This window comes from Octopus sinensis, linkage group LG4, assembly GCF_006345805.1.
Source record: "Octopus sinensis linkage group LG4, ASM634580v1, whole genome shotgun sequence".
Taxonomy (NCBI): domain Eukaryota; kingdom Metazoa; phylum Mollusca; class Cephalopoda; order Octopoda; family Octopodidae; genus Octopus; species Octopus sinensis.
Window position 1 is genome coordinate 96,052,786 of NC_043000.1, and position 22,226 is coordinate 96,075,011.

The 22,226-nt window shown below is 35.2% G+C and overlaps 1 protein-coding gene across 2 annotated transcripts in view; it reads right to left on the reverse strand.

The window, feature by feature from the left end:
• LOC115210876 (ran-binding protein 9) overlaps nucleotides 1-22,226 on the reverse strand; it is a 184,866-nt gene that overhangs the window by 84,165 nt on the left and 78,475 nt on the right. The window lies entirely within an intron of this gene.

Consider the following 22,226-nt stretch of genomic DNA (forward strand, 5'->3'; position numbering starts at 1 on the left):
ACAAAAGATAAAAAGAAAAAATGCCAAGATTCAAAATGCAAATGCTAATAATCAAAGAATGAATTGTTAAATATTGTTAAAAATAGATGCTGGCATGGCTGTGTGGTTAAGAAGCTTGCTTTTCAATCAAGTGACCTTGGGTTCAGTCCCACAGAGTAACATCTTGGGCAAATGTGTATTCTACTATAAACCTGGGCCAACCAAATTCTTGTGACTGGGTTTTATAGATGTACGTGCGCGCGTGCATGTGTGTGTGTGCGCGCCTTTGTCTTGGCATGATGTGATGGTTGTAAATGAGCATCATAATCATACAAGTGACATTGTTTGTTTCCTGTCTTCAGCGAAAACATGTCTGGTCATGGGGAGATATTAGCTTGTTTGGAAGCAAGAAAGGGTTAATGAAGGAAGACGATCTGACTATATAAATTCCACCTGACCCATGCAGGCATGGAAATGTAGACAAGATGATGATGACGATATGCTATCATCTCATAAAAATTCAGCTATAAAATTGGCAAGTAAATTTAATAACCAACAGATACTCTCAAATTTTATTTATCATTAGGCACTTCTGCAATAGAGTTAAATGCTTGACGTTCCCTCAACAACAGTATGTATGAATAAATGATCAGTCTATTTCTAATGACTACATCAATTTAGAATAATAAAATTCTGCTAAAAATATACCAAATAAAAAATGCTTGATATGAAGTTGCACCAACAGTAGGTAATCAAAAATCTTTGCAATTCATTTCCCCCTGTCTCAATGAAAGAAATATAAAAGAGGAAGGGTATATAAAAGGGGAGTAACTAGTCATTGTTTCCCATGTCCTATGTAAATAATATCTGGCAAATTAAAAAAAAAAGCTAAAAACACTCCTAGCTTAATTTATTCTCATTTATTTTACAGATTGCAGTCAGGACTCCCAACTCCTGATTTCATGTGCTTAGTAATTGATTAATTGATTGCAGGTATTGTAACAATTATTTTGGGTCAGGTGAGTAATAAAATAAATAAATAAACAAACAAAAAGCTTTACTTCTCTTTAGCTATGTCTCTGGAAAGTACTTAGCAGTTCACCTGGAAAGTACTTAGCAGTTCACCTGGAAAGTTGCCTATGCTTCTCTTGAGTTAAAAGAATGCCAATACTTAAAACACAAAATCATCATACTTCACCATCTTAACAAAAAACAAGAAAATAAAACACACATAAGATAATGTGGTCCCAGATAACACTATACTTGAAAAAAAGGTGGGATGAATGTAGTTGGAACAACTTAAATCATAATATTGCTCAATCAGAGATAACATGAGGCTAAACAAAGACAATGACACAGAGTCATTAAAAACAATTATAGCAAGAATTTTTCCCTAATTATTACTGCAATCATTATAAAGCGGAGATAACACAAAAGCTAAACACCATTGATTTTGCAAATACATTTCACTACATAAAGTAGTTAAATCATAGCATCATAGTTAAGTAGTTAAGGTATTGAACTACTATCCTTAAATCCTACAACTGGGATTGTTTTGTATACTTGAGAAATGCACTGAATAAAACAATGTTCAACACTTAAAAAAAAAATGCTAAAAATTTCTACTATTGATTAAACTTTCTGTTGATAAACAGTTTTTTGTTTCAAATAATTTTGACAATATTGAAGAACTTAGGAAAGTAACCAAACATAAATTAACAGGGAATTTTGATGGACGGTTTTAATTTAAACCATTTTAAACAGGAAGTTTATATCAAAGAACCAGGGGCAGTCTCAGATGGGTTGGTATCAAAAGTGTTAAGTGCAAATTTATTTTAAAGTTCTCAGTTCTCAAATTCCTGGATATACCATTATCCTCTATATCTGTACAATCTACTTATTGTCATCTTGTTACTGCTCTCTTCTTGCATTTCTCAAACTCTCCAGTTTCAGGTAACACCCCCCCATACACTCCAAATTTTTCTGTCTCCATTCACTTCTACTTTCCTCATACCTTGAAGTGCCACCTCAACTCCTCATCTCCACTTTTTTATGTCTTCACAGCTACTACTGATTAATTTCTCACTCTCTCCTGAATGTGAAAAACCATGGTACCTCCTCTACAACAAGAACCTAACCTTACCCCAGTCCTGTCTCACATATTTCAACCCATGTTGAAAGTCTGAAGTTGAAAGTCTGAGCCAAAATTAATTAGAAATAGCATGCAGCTTGGTTTTTAAACTATGTTACAGAATCACAAATGTACTTGTGTAAGAGAATAAAAGGCTTCTTGGACAAGGAACAAAGTAATCCAGTTGGCAACCATTGACCATAAAAAGGCTTTTGAAAAAGGCTCCAAATTCTAATGCCTGGTATGCAATGAAAGAACTACAAGCAGATGAGTGATGAATTACAGTTGTTTAGATAATGTCAGGATAAGCAATTATCTCAAAATGCTAGATTTAGGTTACATGCAGGTGTTTTCTAACGCCCAATCCTTAACTCCTAGTCCTGGAAGCCATTATGGAGAGGTTCCCAATTAATTCTGAAGTTGATGGTTTTAGCATGGAGAAGGATTAGAGTTGCTGAAAGAAGTTAAGAGAAGTACTACCTTTATCTATTTACTTATTTATTTATTTAATTTTTTCATCAAAGAGTTACAGTCTCTGTATGAAAGACAAATTATGATACAGATGTTCAGAATTAAGATCAAGAAGTCAGCAATCTTTGCAAAGAAGGCAAATAAATAGGACTGGGTTGCTGTACAATCATGAGAGACTGGGTTGCTGTATAATCATGAGAGACATGTTGAGCAAGGACAGTTTAGAGTAGCACTTCTCAAACTATCTGATGTGGCATACCAACAGTTTTTTTTCCCAATGTGTCAGAGACCAGTAATATTAATTTATACCGGAAACAATATATATATAGAGAATATAATAAAAACTGACAATTCTTTTTATCTTATATTTATTTTGTAAACAAATAATATGTTAGATAAGCATTTTATAATGTTTCTTTCTTTTCTGGAAACTCAATGGCTCACAGACTGGCACCGGTCTATGGACCACAACTTTGAGTAGCACTGGTTTAGAGAATACATTATTCTCAAAAGTATCAGTAAATGTATTCAAGATTGATTAGAGTGTAAAAGCATATTGCTTGCTAAGTGAAGAAAAAACTCAACTTAGTGGTAGAGAGTACACAATGTAGCATTAGATCAAAGAAGATTTAGGAGGAGCAAATTAGAGTGGATCTTCACAGGTTCTTAATGTATACTGTCATTTTTAGTAAGAAATACATTTCTTACTTATGTCAGTAGGGGAAAAGTGGATGTTAAGTAGATGATTATATAAATGATCGCTTTACGTAACTTGAATATCACTACTTTTATTTATTTATTTATTTATTTATTTTTTTAGACAGAACATCACCTGAAGGCAAATCATAGCAAAAACTCTAAGCTACTTCTTCACAGCTAATAATTCACATAATTAATAAAAGTCACATTATATTCAAGATTAAATGTGAAATGCTGCAAACTTTACAATCAATAGTAGTCCTGTTCGCTTGCATTAGATTATGGGAAGGTTGATAATTGATTATTGACTCACATAAAAATACTGATATCAACTGAAAAAGTCCAAGGTACTGTCTTAGAGAAACCTATTAACACAAGAATATTTGGTTTCTGGTGAGCCAACGCAGACGCTGAGAATACTTTTGATGAAGTCCAGTAAAGTCTTATAAGTGAGACATCAAAATACGAATTAGTGGTTTTAAGAACTTGTTAAGTTATAAATAAGGGAACTAAACATAGAACCAAGGTTAGTAATAGAGTCAGAGACTAACTCAAAGTCCAAATTAAAATCTACCAAAATTGTTCTCCACCTCTGCTTCTTTTATCTTTTGTCTATAAAGTTCTTTAGAAGGATTTTCAAACAAGTGTTGGCAATGTTTTCTAATATTTAATTTTTCACTGAATGTAATTTCAGAATTTTGCAAATTTGCAGAAGGGTGAAGTATATACTGCTTTCTTTATATAACCTGATGCTCTTACCACTTTTAATGATTAAGTCATAGAATTCTTTACATAATGAAATGTAGAAGCTTTGAGAAAATATGAACTGAATCATTTTAACAGTATAGCCCAAAGTGGATATAGCTATAAATAACAGTAATATATTGGGGACTTTTAACTCATTATATTACATGCTACTATTTATAGCTGTACCAATAGAGACACACTGCTAATATAAATCAAAAGTAGAACTGTTTTAAGACAAGGAGATTGAGACAAGCAATGTTTTGCCAGAAAGAATAAAGAAAACTGTTGCAATCAATTTTAAACTCATTGATGTAAGACCTAACATGGCTGAAACATGTCTGGAGTTGTCATTGTATCATTAAGAAATCACAATCTCTCTCCATAGCAGTCCTTTAAGTCCAGTTAATTCAAATTCTGGATTGTCTCCCCTGTTCTTCTTGATCATAATTAGTCTGCTAAATTAGTATGTTCATTCGTACTTTACATATCAATAGTCTAGTAGTTTAACCCAGTGTTTCTCAAGGGTGGATGCAGACCCTACAGATAGCATTTAATACTTTTTCTATGTTGCATGGGATTTCAGAATGGAGCATATGTAAGTAACAAGTAAATAAAACTTCCAATAAAGTTTTAATTAAATCTTGTTTTGAATATATATATATATATATATATACTATATAGGGGCAGGAGTGGATGTGTGATAAGTAGCTTGCTTATCAGCCACATGGTTCTAGGTTCAGTCCCACTGTGTGGTACCTTGGGCAAGTGTCTTCTGCTATAGACTCAGGCCAACCAAAGCTTTGTGGGTAGATTTGGTAGGCAGAAACTGAAAGAAACCAGTCGCGCGCGCGTGTCTGTGTTTGTTCCTCCACCTCCCACTATCACTTGACAACCAAAGCTGGTGTGTTTACATCCCTGTAACTTAACAGTTCAGCAAAAGAGACTGATAGAATCGGTACTAGGCTTACAAAGAATAAGACCTGGGGGTCTATTTGTTCAACTAAAGCTGATGCTCCAGCATGGCTGCAGTCAAATGACAGAAACAAGTAAAAAAAAAATATATACAGTTGTGACAGTGTGGTTAAGAAGTTTCTGCTTTGACTACATGGTCTCAGATTTAGTCCCATTGCTAAGCACCTTGGGCAAGTGTCATCAAAGCTTTCTGAGTGGATTTGGTAGATGGAAGTTGAGAGAAGCCTGTTGTGTGTGTGTATTACTATCTCTTTGACGATGATGATAAACTTTTTGTGTTCATGATGGGGGTAGAGCATGAGAAAAAATGGTAGAGAAACACCCCCATTAACCTGGGAAATTCTGGGAAAGATTTTAAGCAAGGAACATTTGGAACTAGATGCTAAAGTGAACAAGCTATAGACTAGATAAAGAATATGTTCATAAATATATTATAATTGCCCCCCCCCCTAACCTATGCTGGCTTAGGTTGGTCGAGTGTATTGAAGGAATACTCTACAACTGAATGTTCATTTGGTCATCCACCTTTACCTATTTTTCAAGCAAAATGTTTTTATTCCATTAGTTTTTCCTACATCAAAACCACCAACCGACAAGATGTCTTATTTACAGGAGTGGTAAACATGACATCACCATTATCCGAATGATGTCATACAAACACACATGGAAATAAAGATTCATGCATGCACCACACACACACTATAAGCTTCTGTACCATCTCCATCAATCACTTTTATCTACAAAGTCTATACTAGAAAACACTTCGCCCGACATAGCACACAGTTGGATGGAACACAAAGCCACAGGGTTACAAAGTGAACTATTTTGCCACACAATCATACCTTCACCTAATGCAGTATCTTCATAAAATTCAATTGAAGATGAAACAGCAGAATATCACATAAAATCATTTTGTAGTACATACACTAGGTCAATATTTGAGGAGTATGGGGGTAAATTTGAAATGGTCTTGTTTGCTTTGTCTAGTCATTTCTTGTTCTTGTTTATATTTGATATTTATGTTTCCTTGCTTTGAGTGACTCTTGTTGTGGATGTGTTGAACACAGGCAAAACTGGTTTAGATATGGATTAAGAACAAATCAAAAGCCGACGAGGATTTTCGCAGTTCAATAAGCAATGCACATCCGGTTTCTTTTCTACCCATTCACAAATGCATGTTTGCTTTTATTTCATTTATTCAATCATCCTCAATAGTATCTTATGTCCATTTTTTTCCATGCTGGCATAGGTCAGATGTGACTCAGAGTGTCTCACACATTTATCATAGATTTTGCCATCTGATACATGCAGCAACTGACTAATACTTCCCAACTCTGTTACGGTGTTTGTGTTTTTTTAAAAATTTTTTGTATGATATTTTTTACTGGTTAGATGCCCTTCCTATCACCTGCCATTTAACAGTATGAACTGGGTGCATTTTTTTTGTGTGTGTGTGTGCTACTGGCACTAGTTGTCTAGGAAGTCTTTTCTAACCCCTCTTTTTTTATTCTTTCTTATTTTTAGTAATAATTTTAAAGTTGGATACATTTCATCATGCCAATGGCACTAGAGAGTTTGACTACAGTGTTAGTAAAAAATAATTGCCCTCCTTTTCCTATTTGTTTATTTATTTACTTGATTATTGTCAGATGGAGGTCATTCTTATTGCCAACGCATTTATAGTACATATAAAAAAAACAAAATTAACTGACTGGTTAAGATATTCAGCAATCAACTCATTGGATGTGGGCTGATATCTGCTGCAGGTTATTTCATTGTATTTCTGAGCAGGAAAATCTTATACACCACAATGCACCTAGCTTTGGTAAAAAGTATCAGATCTGTGGATTGTTAGATGCAATAGACTAGCATCTTACCTAGGTATTAATTCGTATCACAAAGTGACTACCATGTATATCCTGATTCTTAAAAAAAGTACCCTATCACCCAGCATATCATAAGGTGAGTGAATGAGATTGGAAACAAGAAAAGTAGTCAGTCATGAAACAATGACTATAAAAAAACAAAAGAAAACAAAAACACATCCAACATATGCCAGCATAGAAAAGCACAAGTAGAAACACTGAAGCTGATGATAATCTCCAAACATAAAAAATGGCTTTTTAAACTATATTTTGTTACTTTTTTTTCTTTTACATTATATACTTTCTAAAATATCAACATTAATGCAAGGTTATTCCCAGTTCAAATATGCATGGGGTGCTGCCACCCCACAAACATCAGTCATCATCATTTGCATTCATTTTCCATGCTGGCATGGTTAGAATGGTTTAACACGATCCAACAGGTGCTCCTTTCTCCAATTCTGCCATTTTACAGAGTGTGCTGGGTGCTTATTTTTTTTTTCTTTTGCACCAGCACCATAAAGGTTGTTTTTGCCTTTAGCAAGACTAAATAGCTGTGTCAATCCTGCACTCTCACTACTCAAACAAAATACCAATCACAGAGTGTGGCAGAGTGTTTTTTGTGGCATCAGCATTGATGGGTTCACCTTGTAACTTGCAAGGTGAGCGAGATCTCCAACCCACCCACGAGGGATGAAACAGGGTTGTTTTTGTGAGAGGAAGGAACAGTGTCGTAAAGGGTTTAGTGTGAAGGAGAAGAAGAGAAAAAGTGAGAATGGTGAATAGGATAGATTGAGTGGGCAAACCTAGTGGTAGGAGGTGTGTCAGCTTGCATGAATTAAAGCAGTGATTCTCAAACCATTTTTTTATCTATGAACCCCTTTGATTATTATTCTATTTTGGCAGACCCCTGTAGCCATTCAATGTTTAAAAACTAGCTTTATAGAAGCTGCTTTCAAAATTCCTGCTTTGATATGCATGCATCAACTTATGTAGATTAAACTATGTAAAACATTTGAGAAAGAAATTTAGCTGTCTCTTGCACTAAATACATCTAAACCAAAATTTTTCATGGACCCTAATATACAACTGTGGCTCAACTTATTGCTTTGCTTGTGTGGACCCCTCAAAATCGTATATGGACTGCTGTTGACAATTGAATTAATAGTTGAAAACAATGATAAACTAAATGTCATTGATAATAACTGGGTTTTTTTTCCTCTTTTTTTTTCTTTTTCTTATTCTTCTACTGGTAGTCACAGACTAAAGGAATCTGTTCAAAAGCATTCTGTTACCTTCATTGACTGAGAAAGACATTAAGACCAGATTTGTGAATCTTTTATTTATACATTTAAAAACAACAACAAAAAAAATAACTGAGTTTAGGAAGAGTAACTGTGAATGTAGCCCTGAAAGATTAGTGATGTCAGTTGGGGCAGTCTGATCCTAAGTACAGCGGACAGTAGGAAATTTATGACCATTAGTCAATTAAAGGATAAATGCTATCTCTTTCAGTGTATCCATTTCCCATTGATAAAAATAAGTCACAACTCCAACACAAAAGTACATAGAGACATTATTTAGTTAGAAGTATCCATTAAACTAGACATTCATACAACTTCCAACACCTAATAATTTATAAGGCAAGAGTTATTGATCTGACACAGAGTTCCATGAATAAATAATGCCTTATCTTTTGGTCAATAAGTTAGATCTCCTATTAAATAATACATTATATTGTGATATATTTCTTAGTATGTCACCTTTGCATTACTGTTCATGTGATAATTTTCTTTTGCTTGATTAAACACATCAGAAATTATAAATACCATAACTAAGGTTGCCCTGGAAGCTAAATACAAACAATCATTTTAAAAAGTATATTTGAATTAGAATAACCATTTTCTGAGATAATTAAATATATATTTTATTCTTTTCTATTTTATTCTATTTTTATTTTTTTGTAGTTTTTAAAATTTCAATCTCATGTGACAGCTAAATTATGGAATTAGCAAATCATCATCATCTTAATATCCACTTTCTATGCTTACATGGGTTAGACAGAATTCACTGAAACAGATTTTCCACAGCTAGATGCCCTTATGTCACCAGCCCACATGCATTTCCAAATAAGTTATTATTTCCTTTTGGCCAGATATGTTTTCATGGAAGACTAGAAACCTCTTATACAATGGTGGCATTCACAATAGTCACACTGAGTCAAAACAGGGAGGAACACACACACAAACAGACATGCATGCACATAGCTGCGGCTACATGGTTAGGAAGTTTGCTTCCCAATATTGTGGTTAAAAAATCTATTTTCCAAACATATGGCCTCAAGTTCAGTCTCATTATGCACTACCTAGGGCAAGTGTATTTTGTAGATGGAAACTGAAAGAAGTCTATCATGTGTGTGTGTGTTTACACCCTTGTCATGACATCAAGTGACAATTGTAAATGAGTATCACCATAATTCAAGTGTTATTTGTCTCCAGTCTTCGAAAAAATATATCTGGACAAGGGGAAATATTAGCTTGCTTGGCAACAGGTGAGGGTTGGCAACAGGAAGGGCATCTGTTCATAGAAAATCGGCTTCAACAAATTCCATCTGACCCATGCAAGCATGGAAAGTGAATGTTAAAATGATGAGGATGATGATTGATATAAGATGGGCTTCTTTAATTTCCCATCTACCAAATACACTCACAAAGATTTGGTAGGTTTGTAGCTATAGTAGAAGACTATTTTCCAAGATACTACCCAGTGGGTCTGAACTCAAAAGTGTCAAATAAAATACTTTGAATATTTGTTTACATCTAAGTTTGAACATTAAATCTCACTCAGGTTCACTATACCTTTCATCCTTCTGAGCTAAATAAAATACATACCCTAAAAAGTCTTATGCCCCAGCAAAGCCACTACCCAATGACTGAACCTGATGCTAGGAAATCATTACAGTTACATCCAGTCCAAATACCTTATCAGAGACTGTGGAAAAAAAAAAAAAGAACAAACACTTGTGACAAATGCATCACATACCCTGAATTGAAATCACAATCCTACCATCCTTAGCAAGTCCATACAACCCTCTGAGCATCACAATAATAGATTTCAGAGGTCTTCTACCATTATCCTAACACTTACTGCAATTTTCTTGTGGTTACAGATAAAAATTCAAAGTTTACATTTACATTTATGCACTCAGATATGACCGCTCCACTCCCACTGCTCCTACAGAGATTAGCCATCATCAAAGTAGTACATTCATGTTTACTGAAGTCTAGATATTTTAAAAATATTTTTGGAGAAAAAGTATACAGTGTACAAACTAAAACAACACAATACCATCCTACAGGAAATAATCATGTAGAATGCCTAAATGAACCTCAAAGGAAAACAATGACACTTGCCCTCTGTTCAAGAGAATTCTCAGCAGACTGACAGGGTAATATTGTAGAGCAAGCAAACAACAACAACTGCTGCCACAGGATAAAAACAGTGGTGATGAAATGTCTGGGTGAGACCTTCTAGGTACAAGGTGAGTAGAACAGAGAAACCTGGATTGTGGGTGGGTGTAGATTGCAAGAGAATATGAAGGAGAGATGGGGAATGGGTAGTGGAGGGAAGGTAGGTAAAAGATTAGGTAGGATTGAGGGGTGGAGTGAATGGTAGATAAGGGATGGGGGGATGACCAATGATGCAGGAGTTGGAGGAGGTAGGGGAGCTGGAGAAGTACCTTCTTTGTTTACAAAAGACTAACTTTCAACCATTAATCATCAACAAGCTGGTCTTTAAACTGTTCTTTGAACCTGAGAATTTTTGATTAAATAGTTTAATTCTGACAAAAAAATTTTCTAAACTGATTGATGCTACTCATCACTATGCTCATATCAAATACCTAGGTGGTTGAATTTAAGCTGTTTCAATGAAAGCTATAACTCCATCTAGAAGATCTAGCTCCACTATGATCCCACTGAAGAGAGTTCCGTTGATGGTGGCCACAATGTTGGTATACTCTTTACTCTCTTTTTTACTGTTTTACTTGTTTCAGTCAGTTGACTGCGACCATGCTGGAGCACCGCCTTTAGTCGAACACATCGACCCCAGGACTTATTCTTTGTAAGCCTAGTACTTATTCTATCAGCCTCTTTTGCCAAACCGCTAAGTTACAGGGATGTAAACACACCAGCATCTGTTGTCAAGCGATGTTGGGGGGGGGGGACAAACACAGACACACAAACATATATATATATACGACAGGTTTCTTTCAGTTTCCGTCTACCAAATCCACTCACAAGGCTTTGGTCGGCCCGAGGCTATAGTAGAAGACACTTGCCCAAGGTGCCACGCAGTGGGACTGAACCTGGAGCCATGTAGTTCATAAGCAAGCTACTTACCACACAGCTACTCCTACGCCTATACTGAAGAATCTAATCCAAACATGCTTAGTGTTTGATGATTATTCCACTGCCCATTATTGCCACAGCAACATAGTAAGACATCATGTGCTAAGAAACATCTACTCATCAATCTGATAATTGAAGAAGACTTTACAGCTCTGTACATTGAATTTTCTCAACACTCAGCAAATATCCAGAAAGTAACACAAAAATACTCCCTGATTAAGGCACTGGTGAATGCTATGAAATCCTTACTGCTTTTGGTTCAGCTGCTTTGTGATATACTTTAACTAAAGACAGGCAGTCACCACTTGCAATAGAAGTTGGCATGTTTACACTTATAACTTGAATATTGAAGCTGAATATAAACTGAACAAGACATTTGTTTCTCACCACAGTACAAGAATAAAAGTTAGGACAATAATGACTTACAACAAGACCAATTCTTTTTTTTTATTTTTTATCTTTTACTTATTTCAGTCATTGGACTGCAGCCATGCTGGGCACTGACTTGAAGTGCTTAGTCAAACAAATTGATCTCAGTACTTGGTTCCACACAAATTCTGTCTACCAAATTTACTCATAGGGCATTGGTCAGCCTACGATTAGAGCAGAAGACATTTGCCCAAGGTGCCACACAGTGGAACTGAGTCTGAAACCATGTGTTTGCAAAGCAAGCTTCTTAACAACTTAACCATACATGTACCTATTTCATTTATTTCTTTTTATTCTAAATGTTAAGCTACAAGACTTTATTTTTATTATACATACACCTACATTTGACTAAATTCTTATTAAGTACATTTCTTTGATTTCCATGCTTTATCATTGTATTCTAGGTAACTATTTATTTTCCTTATATTCTAGTTTAAAAGAAAAACCTCAAAGGCTGTAAAGATTCCCCCCCCCATCCTTCCATCTATCTCAACTGACTGCAATCTGTTTACCTTCAACCCAAAATGTGCCAACTAAATTGACCACCTGAAGATATTTAGGTGAATTTACAAATTCAATATGGTAATGCCAGCAAGAGGAAGCAGCAGATATATAATCACTCCACAAAAAGGAACTATTCGTTGTTAACTAATAAAAGCAGCAATTATTCAATTATCCATTTATAGTAGTTGTGTATCCTGGTAATTAAACAGTAACATCTCCAAGTAGCATAATGCAATATTACATTCAACTCGCACACAGCATACATTATGCTTCTGAAGGATTTATTTAATTTACTTATGCCTAATGATAAATGAGAATATTAAATCTAGTCTTATAACTTTGGTTTTAGTGAACATCTCAACTCAGGGGGCTTACTGCTAGAGAAATGTAGATGCAAATGCTAGCATGAAGAAAGGGGGATGTAGCTTAGAATGCAGAGATGTAAACTAAATTTAGATTATCTATTCCTTCTTATGGAAACAACTAGGTCAAATCACAATGTACCAGATGACAGCTCATTTTCAATCAGCATTTCACCATGACACACATTCAATTGCTTATGAAATAAATAAATAAATATGCCAGAGGTTAGGTAATTCAAGAATGTAATATGTTACAAAAGCTGCTCAACATAAGAAACTATTTAAAGAAAAGCATCTGCCTATTTGTAAGCCCCTTTCCTCCTTCCCCTCCTCCTCTCCTCCCACTTCTCTGCCAAGTATGTCAGTTGTCAGAAACTTGCTTAAAACAAAGCAGCATAACTAACTCAGAGTACCTCCTAAATATTTAAAGGAAACCAAGTCAGATTATCAAAAAGGAAAAGAAACTCTTAACATATTTTTTAAAGAGAAATCAAAATTGTTCTCTACTCTACAATTATCAAGAGTCCCAGTAAATACAAAATGGAAACTGAAGTTCAAAATCTCATGTATACTAGAACAAGCTTGTGCTGATATATTTCAAAATAGCACAAGGCTTACACCCTTCAACACTTGTTCTTCTTGATATTCATCCCTTCATCCATTCCTTATCTCTAGCCATCTCCCTCTCCCATACACGCTTGCAACTTCTCACTCACACACCTGTTCTCTCCCCACTCACTTCTAATCACCTCCTATCTTGAGGATCCACCCTAACACCTCATCACCCCTACTTTTTTTCTTTCTCCAGCTGCATTTCGGCTTCTCACAACCTTTCTTCTACAATGTCAGCAGTTGTGTAGCTCCTCTACAGCAAAGAAACCTTCTATTCTGAATCCTCCTCTCTCACTTTAACTCCATTTCGTATCATAAAGCTGCCTCCCTCTCTACTCTAACCCCACTCAGATGAAGGGGTTACGATAGTAGGACACCTTGCAAGATGCATGGTGACCTATTATTGCTGGTGCCATGAAAAACACACTCTATACACACTGTAAAGTGGTTGGTGTTAGGAAAAGCAGTCCAGCCATAGAAACCCAGCCAAATTGTCCAGCCCATGTCAAATTGTCCTAACCCATGGAACATGGATGTTAAATGATGAGTATTAAGAAGAGTGAAGGCAAAGAGTATTGAATAAGTAAAAAAGAAATAATGATACTGTGAGTCCAAAGATCTTATAAATTGATAATTAATATTATTTCAGTTATCTTGATAAGTACAGGTGGCAACTACCAGGCATGTTTTAGTCTTATAATCACCTCATCAGGAAGTAAACTGACAGAAACATTACAAACTTGGACAAAATGTTTTGTAATATTTGTTTTTGATTTTTAAGTTTGACCTCAAATTCTGCCAAACACAGCTTTGCATTTCATTATTCTAGGAGTAAATACAAAGTAATAATCCAGGGCAGTGGATTGACAGAATTATTGGAGCATTGAACATTAAATGCTTTGCAGTATTTGTGTTGGCTTTTTACATTTTATACGTTCACATTGAAGTGGTGAATGTGTTTGTAATTAGAAGACCAAATGGTGTCATGTAAAAGAATTAGCTGAAGAAAAAGCTATGGGAAACAACTAATGTATTTTCCCACTAAAATTCCATAAGTACACAACAAATGCACAGCACTTAAGGAAGCCATGGAAAAGAGAAGTTGTTTACTAACTGAATAGCACAGAGAAAAGAATGACCTCATCTGCAAAATAAAGACTTCTTCCCCAACATGCTGAAATAGTGATAAATGAATCATTACTGAATTATTGTGCAAATGCAGAAAACTGTACACTGGTTGACATGGATAAACAGGCTTATTTGAAGAATGAATAACTCAGAGACGCCATCAATCTCAAGAATTGCCTATTATGACTAAATGCAAAAAATCTTTAAAACAAAGTAAACCAACAATAATGAAAGTACTTTTACAACTAAATAAATGTTGATATTTCAGTTCTAAGTAAATTGTTTCTTACAACTAAAATACAGTAAATAATAACAAAGAAATATTATTGTTAAAGCTATTTCTGCCAGTTCTTCTCTTACTGGAAGACTATAAAAAAACTGGCTTATCTCTCAATAAAAACATGAAGGACTGAAAGACTAAGTACCATGAATAATTCATTGAATTTTCTTCATATCCTCACTTTCACCAAATATCAAGTTTTATCGATCATCAAAAGTTTTCTTTCAGTTCAGAGATGCCTTTTTGCCATAAGACTTTTTATAAGTAGACTAAAGTATGAACACCAATGGGCAAATATAAGCGGTTCCATGAATCAACAAAGAGCCTCTATGTGGCTGCTTGACTTGCTAGAAATATCAGCTGAATCTTTCTCAGAGTAAACCTCTACTATCTAAAAAAAAGAAAAGGACATATTGGACAATATAGTCCTAGATACATGTGCGTACACTCACACACACAAAAGATGAATAGTTATGGCTGAAATGGCTATGATAATAAGTCTGAAGAATGTTTGACCAGGGGCTAGACAGCAACAGCATTAAAAGGTTTCCTGACCATTTCCAAAATGTTGCTTTAAACATAAACTCCTGGAAATAGTATTTTTTGTTTAACCCCAATAAAATACTTGATTCATGTAACACAAAGCACTCAACATTTTCTTTGGTTAAAGCTTAAGATTTCAACAAAGTGCATTATATTTCAAACTATGATAATATATATACATACATATAAATGCTCCCTAAAGTAAAAGGTGTTCATTTCACTGAGAGTGTAATGGGTGCTTTTACGTGCCATTTGCATTGACACTGGGATGTGTTTACATGCCAATTTGTGTGACACTGGTATATGCCACAACTGCAATCTTGTTCGGCTTCATGGGACTTCTCAAGCATGACATAAAGTCAAAGGTTTTCTTCTCAAGCACAACATAAGGCCAAAAGTTTTTGCTATGTTAACTCTGAGGCCCTTCGATTTTAGACCTTGCTTCCATATCTGGAACTTCTCAAGTTCAGATAGTGATTCAGCTATAAGAGCAAGGTCATCAGCATAGAGGAGCTCCCAGGGAAAGACTGTCTTGAATTCCTCTCTTATTGCCTGGAGGACTGATCCTTGGTGTACCCCTACTTGTACCTTAAATTCTTCACTGTACTCGTTACCCACCCTCACCTTACTGGTAGTGTCCCTGTACAAGACTTGTATGGCTCTCACCAACCACTTGTCTATGCCTAGTTTCCACATTGACCACCAGATAAGGGATCGGGGGACCCTATCAAAAGCTTTCTCCAAGTCAACAAAAGCCAGGTACAGTGGTTTATCTTTGGCGAGGGATTTCTCCTGCAGTTGCCTTACCAGAAATATAGCATCAGTTGTGATTCTTCCTGGCACAAAACCAAACTGCATCTCATCTAGACTAACTCTCTCCCTAATTAGTTGGGCTACGACTCTCTCCATAACTTTCATCACCTGATCCAACAACTTGACGTCTTTTAGTAAAGATTAAATGGTTACTTCCTAAAGGACATTATCAAAGTCACTGGTCAAGAAATAAAAGCAAACTGTTCACCTAGATATGTATTATCCTGCACCTTTTTGGGGTGCTGATAACACAATAAAACCTTTAGTAATTAAATACTATAAATACCAATATTTCATTACACATGATGCTTATGTTTTTATGTACAACACTAAAGTGTTGAACTTATCTGTGTATGTAAAAGTTATTCAGTTGGTCATACTATATCATGGTTTCGCTTGGAATACAAATGGATATCCATGACTTTCACAAAACAGTTACTACAATGAAGTCTGTCTTTCCACTGAACACCTTGCAAATTCATTTGGATATCTATGTGACATATCTATAGTGACTTATTGGTCAATTCATCCTAATCCTTCTCTCTCTTTCCTTATATGTTTGTTTTATGGCTGTTTTCCCATGTTAGCATGGGTTAGATGAATACACATTGTTGAAGAATTGTTTTATAGTTAGATGACATGCTTGCTATATATTTTTACAAGTTTTTCAAGCCAGTGAGGTTTACATTCTGCATATCTTCAAAAGTGCAGAGCTACTGAATGATTTACTGACAGAAAAACGACAATGGAGATATTGATCATAGCTCATGTGATCACATAATGCAAATATTCTCTCTCTCTCTCTCACACACACACACACACACACACACATGCACAACTAGCTTCAAAGTGGCTATCAAATCCACTCCCAAAGCATTTATTGACCCAGAATAATAGAAGACACTTGCTCATGATGCCATGCAGCAGGACTGAATCCAGAACCATGTGGCTGTGAAACAAACATTCTCAATACACAGTGATGCCCCTCCCCACCTCCCACAGAACTAATGTTGTCTGACCCTCAGCCACTTTTCAACTATTTTTTTTCCTACTAAATTAACATTGCACTAGAATGGATCATATGAGCATGTTACTCTTCAATTGCTGCAAGTTCTCTGCGTTCAATGTCTATGGTTCACTATCATTGTATTTCTTTGTTTTGTTTCAATCTTGTCACTTTTTATGTCTTCTCTATCATATAACTGACTGCTTGGCTCCACCCACTAAAATGGTTATTAGGTTGCATGAATTATTCTTTAAAAATGTCCAGCTGTCCTCTATTCTTTAAAAATTCTGTCTCTTTTTCAAAGTATGTCAGCCAGCCTTTCAATTTCCACACTTATCTTCTACTTATGGTTATTCTCTTTACCTTCACCATTCTTGGTCTAATCTCACAAACCATTCATTTGTTTTGGAGGAGGACACATTCATCTCCAGGAATTGTCTGTGTTTCATGGTCATCTCTCTGTCACTCCTATTAATTGGCAAGTTAGTAGATCTGATATTCAATGCCACCTGATAGATAAGCTAGTTAGCTGCCTAACTTTCATATGCATGTATTATCTATTATCGATATAGATTCATTCTTATTAAAGAACTCTTGACATACCTATGCTTCTTTCATCCAAGTGTTCCTTGATTATAGCCTCCACACAATAGTGTATCAACTTTAATGTTCTCCAACATCAACATTAATTTTCATTACTACTACTACTACTACTACTACTACTACATCCCAGTCAACTGAATTTTACAGTGTTGTCATAAGAGTCTTGTAAAAGTGGTTGGTATTCTTGTACTTGTTTTTTACAAACCATATTTAAAAAGACTGCAGCAACTGTTATATCACATTATAGTTCAGTTATATATTTAAAGATATAGCAAATATGCTATCTATTTTCTTATCTGTGAAGCATATACTTATACCACTAGTACTGTGTTACTAATTCACAATTTATACCATGCTCCTTCTCTGTAATCAATCTGATAAACCCATTTCTCTATTTTTGCTTCCTGCACATGCCAAGTTCACCAATATTTTAACCCCTGTTACAACTTCACCTTTATCTCAAATATCTTCATTATTAATAACCATTGTGAATACCATTATCAATCTGGTAATGATAAATATTCTTAATGACAGTCAGAGAATGCTCACACCTGACACTATCCCTACCATATGAACCATCATTAAATCACAAGCTACTGAGAATTGAATTATGGGTTTTGGCAGTAATTGCATGACTAGATACCCTCTATCATCAACTACTGCTGAAGAACACCAAGTTAAGTACTTCAACAGACATCCAGCATTTTGTTTTTTCTTTTGCATTTTGAAAGATTTTGGTCTAATGGGTGGGGAATGTCTACATTTTGTTTGGCATAATTTACCAATCCCTTTTGAGGGACATTTTTTTTATTATTCCATATGAAATCATCTTCATGTCCTTTTTATTATAACTCACAAGATTTTGACAACATCTACTACTGCTCTATATCAATCTGTAAATTTGGGAACAATCTTGTTTTGAATTACGTAGAACAGTTGAGATGTGGCAAGAAATCAGCAAATATATGCTTTAATTTTAAAGCAATATCCCTACACAGTAAAACACTAGCATTCAAACTTCAAGTTTGTCTGCTGCAATTACAGACACACAAATATCAAATGAGAGAAAACATTGCACCACATAGATGCCTATCAAAACTTTAAAGTAATACTTATCGTATTCAAAGCAACATGAGAAATTCAAAGAACATTTTGTCAAGAAATTTATTCTAATTAATAAAAGCTAACATATACCATTGTATTTGTATCCAATGATTTAAAGATACTTATTTGAAAATGATTCATTCTGTAAGATATTTCCCTGAGAATGGCAAACCTTTCAATAGGATCCCACTGAATGAGAATGTCCAACGGTAGCAAAGAAAGATTGACACTGAGATAAAAGAAAGAAATCTAACTTGTAACAGACTGCATTAAAATATAAAGTGGATACATTTCTCAAATATTGCTGATGTAATGAAAAAAGTTATAAAATTATTACTGATGCTAAAACAAGTTTTTCAATGTGTAACTAGTGATGAATATATCTGGAGTATGCATTAGGGTATGCATCAATGATTCAATGTAATTTGTGCAGAATTTTTCACTATAGTTTCTTATATAGAATGCCTGCTTCCAAGCGGCAATCTATTTGGAGGCAAAATATGCAAGCACTGATCTAGCTTTAAAATGTTGTCCCTTTTGGTACTAACCTGCCAGTGGCTACAATTCTTCACTATTTCAAAAATCAACTGAAATGAAATCAAGGCATTTCATCAGATACTTTTCTTGAAATATAGCTACTCCTACTAGATAAGAATGTCAGACCATTGTAGATTTTTATTGAAACAGAATTTGGACAAACAACAACAAACACTAATACCCTTTAAATGGCATACTTACTTAGCCCTTTTGATACCATCCTTGGCTCTATGATACAAATCCTTTCAAAATATAATCCAAATTTTAAAATCTTCCATTAAAATCTGTGCTACAAGTATTTGAGCTCGGACTCCAGTCTGAGATTAGTTTCTTCATTTTTTCCTACCAATAGCAGAAACCCTGGTGAATATTATGAATGCTACCCTTCCTCTACTAACATAAACCTTCAAAAATTTTGATAAAATGTTGCCTCTTCTCCCTAAGCTGCTGTAACTCACGTTTGACATCTATTCCACTTTTAGCTGATGTGAACCAATTAGCAGGTCTTTAACCCTTTCATGACCAACCTGGCTGAAAGCGGCTCTGGTTCTGAGTACAAATGTCTTGTTTTCATAAGTTTTGAATTAAAACCTTCCACCAAACCTTCGTCACAATTTATGTTCCTAACACTAGCTGAATGATAACTAAGTTAGTTTACTAAATTCTTTTGTTATATTTAAAGTAATTGAAAGAAATACAGAGCATCTCAAAATAAATACAGTAATGAAAGGGTTAAACAGATCAGTAACAGAACTTAGCAAATTTTTTGTTAACAGAGTAACAATATAATTTATTCATTGTTGAAATAAAGGAAAAGAAAGAAAAAAAAGAATAAGATCTTTGGTGCGTGTGTGTGTGTGTCTGTATATACTTCTTAGAAGTTCCATTTACAGATGAAAAAGAAATTTAGACAATAAACAACCAATAAAATTTTTTTATTTATATAATAAATTTTCTGAGGTAAAAAATTAAGTGACTATTGATGACGACAGCAACAAAAGGACTCTAGTTTTGTTGTGTATAAATATTCATCCATACATGCACATTATGTGTACAAACATACATATCTATGTAATATAAGTGTGCTCATGTATGTATGCATCAACTGAAAATATAGTTTAAATTAATTCTGGAGTTAAAAAGCAACTGTGTGCATGTGTGCATGCAAATTTTTACACAATCGGTAATATTTTTAGACAATTTGGTAATATTGATCAATATATCGGCTACATAAATGTGTGGATTAATATATAATGTAACTAAACAAACCGACAATTTTATTTAGTTCACAGGATGAAGTAGAAGACACTTGTCTAAGATGCCTTGCAGTGGGACTGAACCAGAGACTACATGGTTGGGAAGCAAAGCTTCTTGATCACAAAGTCATACCTGCATATACATGTGTGTGTGTGTGTGTGTGTATGTATGAATACAGACATACACAGACATGTGTCTATACATGTATTTATGCAGCTGCCTGACTAGCTCCCATGCCGGAGGGAATGTAAAAAGCACCATTCGAGCATGGTTGATGCCAGTACCTATTTCTTTATTACCCACAAGGGGCTGAACACAGAGGGGACAAACAAGGACAGACATAGGTATTAAGTCGATCACATCGACCCCAGTGCGTAACTGGTACTTAATTTATCGACCCCGAAAGGATGAAAGGCAAAGTCGACCTCGGCGGAATTTGAACTCACAACGTAACGCAGACGAAATACCGCTAAGCATTTCGCCCGGCGTGCTAACGTTTCTGCCAGCTCGCCTGGCACCCATGCTAATGGCACATAAAAAGCACTCACTACACTCTTGCAGTGGTTGGCATCAGGACACAAGTTCTCAGTCAAACCATCCAACCCATGCCAGCATGGGAAATGAATGTTAAACAATGATTGATATATATATATATACATAGTCCATTTGAAAATATAATTTAAAACTGCTGTTGAGATTCAAACCCTTTATATCTATGTGTATTCATGTGTGTGTTTGTACATGTGCACACACACACACACACACACACACGAGAGGGGGGTAGAGAGAGAGAGAGAGAGAGAGAGAGAGGGAGAAAGAGAGAGAGTCATCATCACCTAGCAGGAAAGAAGAGAGAACTCTAATGCCATCAGGGAAGTGTCCATCCTCAATGTCAAGTAAAGAAGTAAGTAGGAATTCCATACTGTGTACCCAGGATAAACAATGAACACACAAGTGTAGAATGGGAACATAGATAAGATGACAAAGAAAGTAGTCTTTGTATGTGGCAGATGTAAAGGAGTAGTTAACAGTAAGAGTACATGTAAAAATAGATTCAAAGTTTAGAAGGCTCAAAAGAAGTAGCTGAAAGCTTTTGTTTCCTAGGTGACCTAATTAGCAGTAGAGGTGGGTATTCTGAATGTATAGTTGCCAGAGTAAGAAAGGGGTGGGTAAAAGTTCAGAGAACTATTAACTCTGAAGGCAACAAAGAGGTTCTTTCAGAGTGAAGGGCTGATTGTATGGTTGTATGAAGTGCGGTTAGTAGCATGGTAACATGATGTAAGCCTTGAAACATCCAACATATGTAAAGGCTGGCAACAATGAAGCATGCTAACCACTTTACAGAGTGTACTGAGGGCTTTTTTTCATGACACCAAACTTAGTGAGGTTTTCATGAAGCTTGGAAGACTAAGATCCCTTCAACTAGGGTAGGGCTACAATAGAGTGGGAAGCAACTTTATGCTAGAAAATAAGTTCAAGTATGGAAGAAAGGATCAGAATAGAACAGGTTTCTCGTTGCAAGGTGGCTTGATGGGATACTTACATTATAAAAACAAGGGTGGGAACAACTGGTATGGAGTTGGAAAGAGTGATAAACAATGGCTGTGTAATACAAGCATGCATAAATAGTGGAGTGCAAATAAGCTGAGAGAAACATGAATATAAATGATTGGATATACAAGAGAGAACTGCATTGGTATAGACATGTGATACACACAGAGGGTGCAGTTGTATAAAGAAATGCCAAGCACTCCAAATGGACAGAACATATGGAA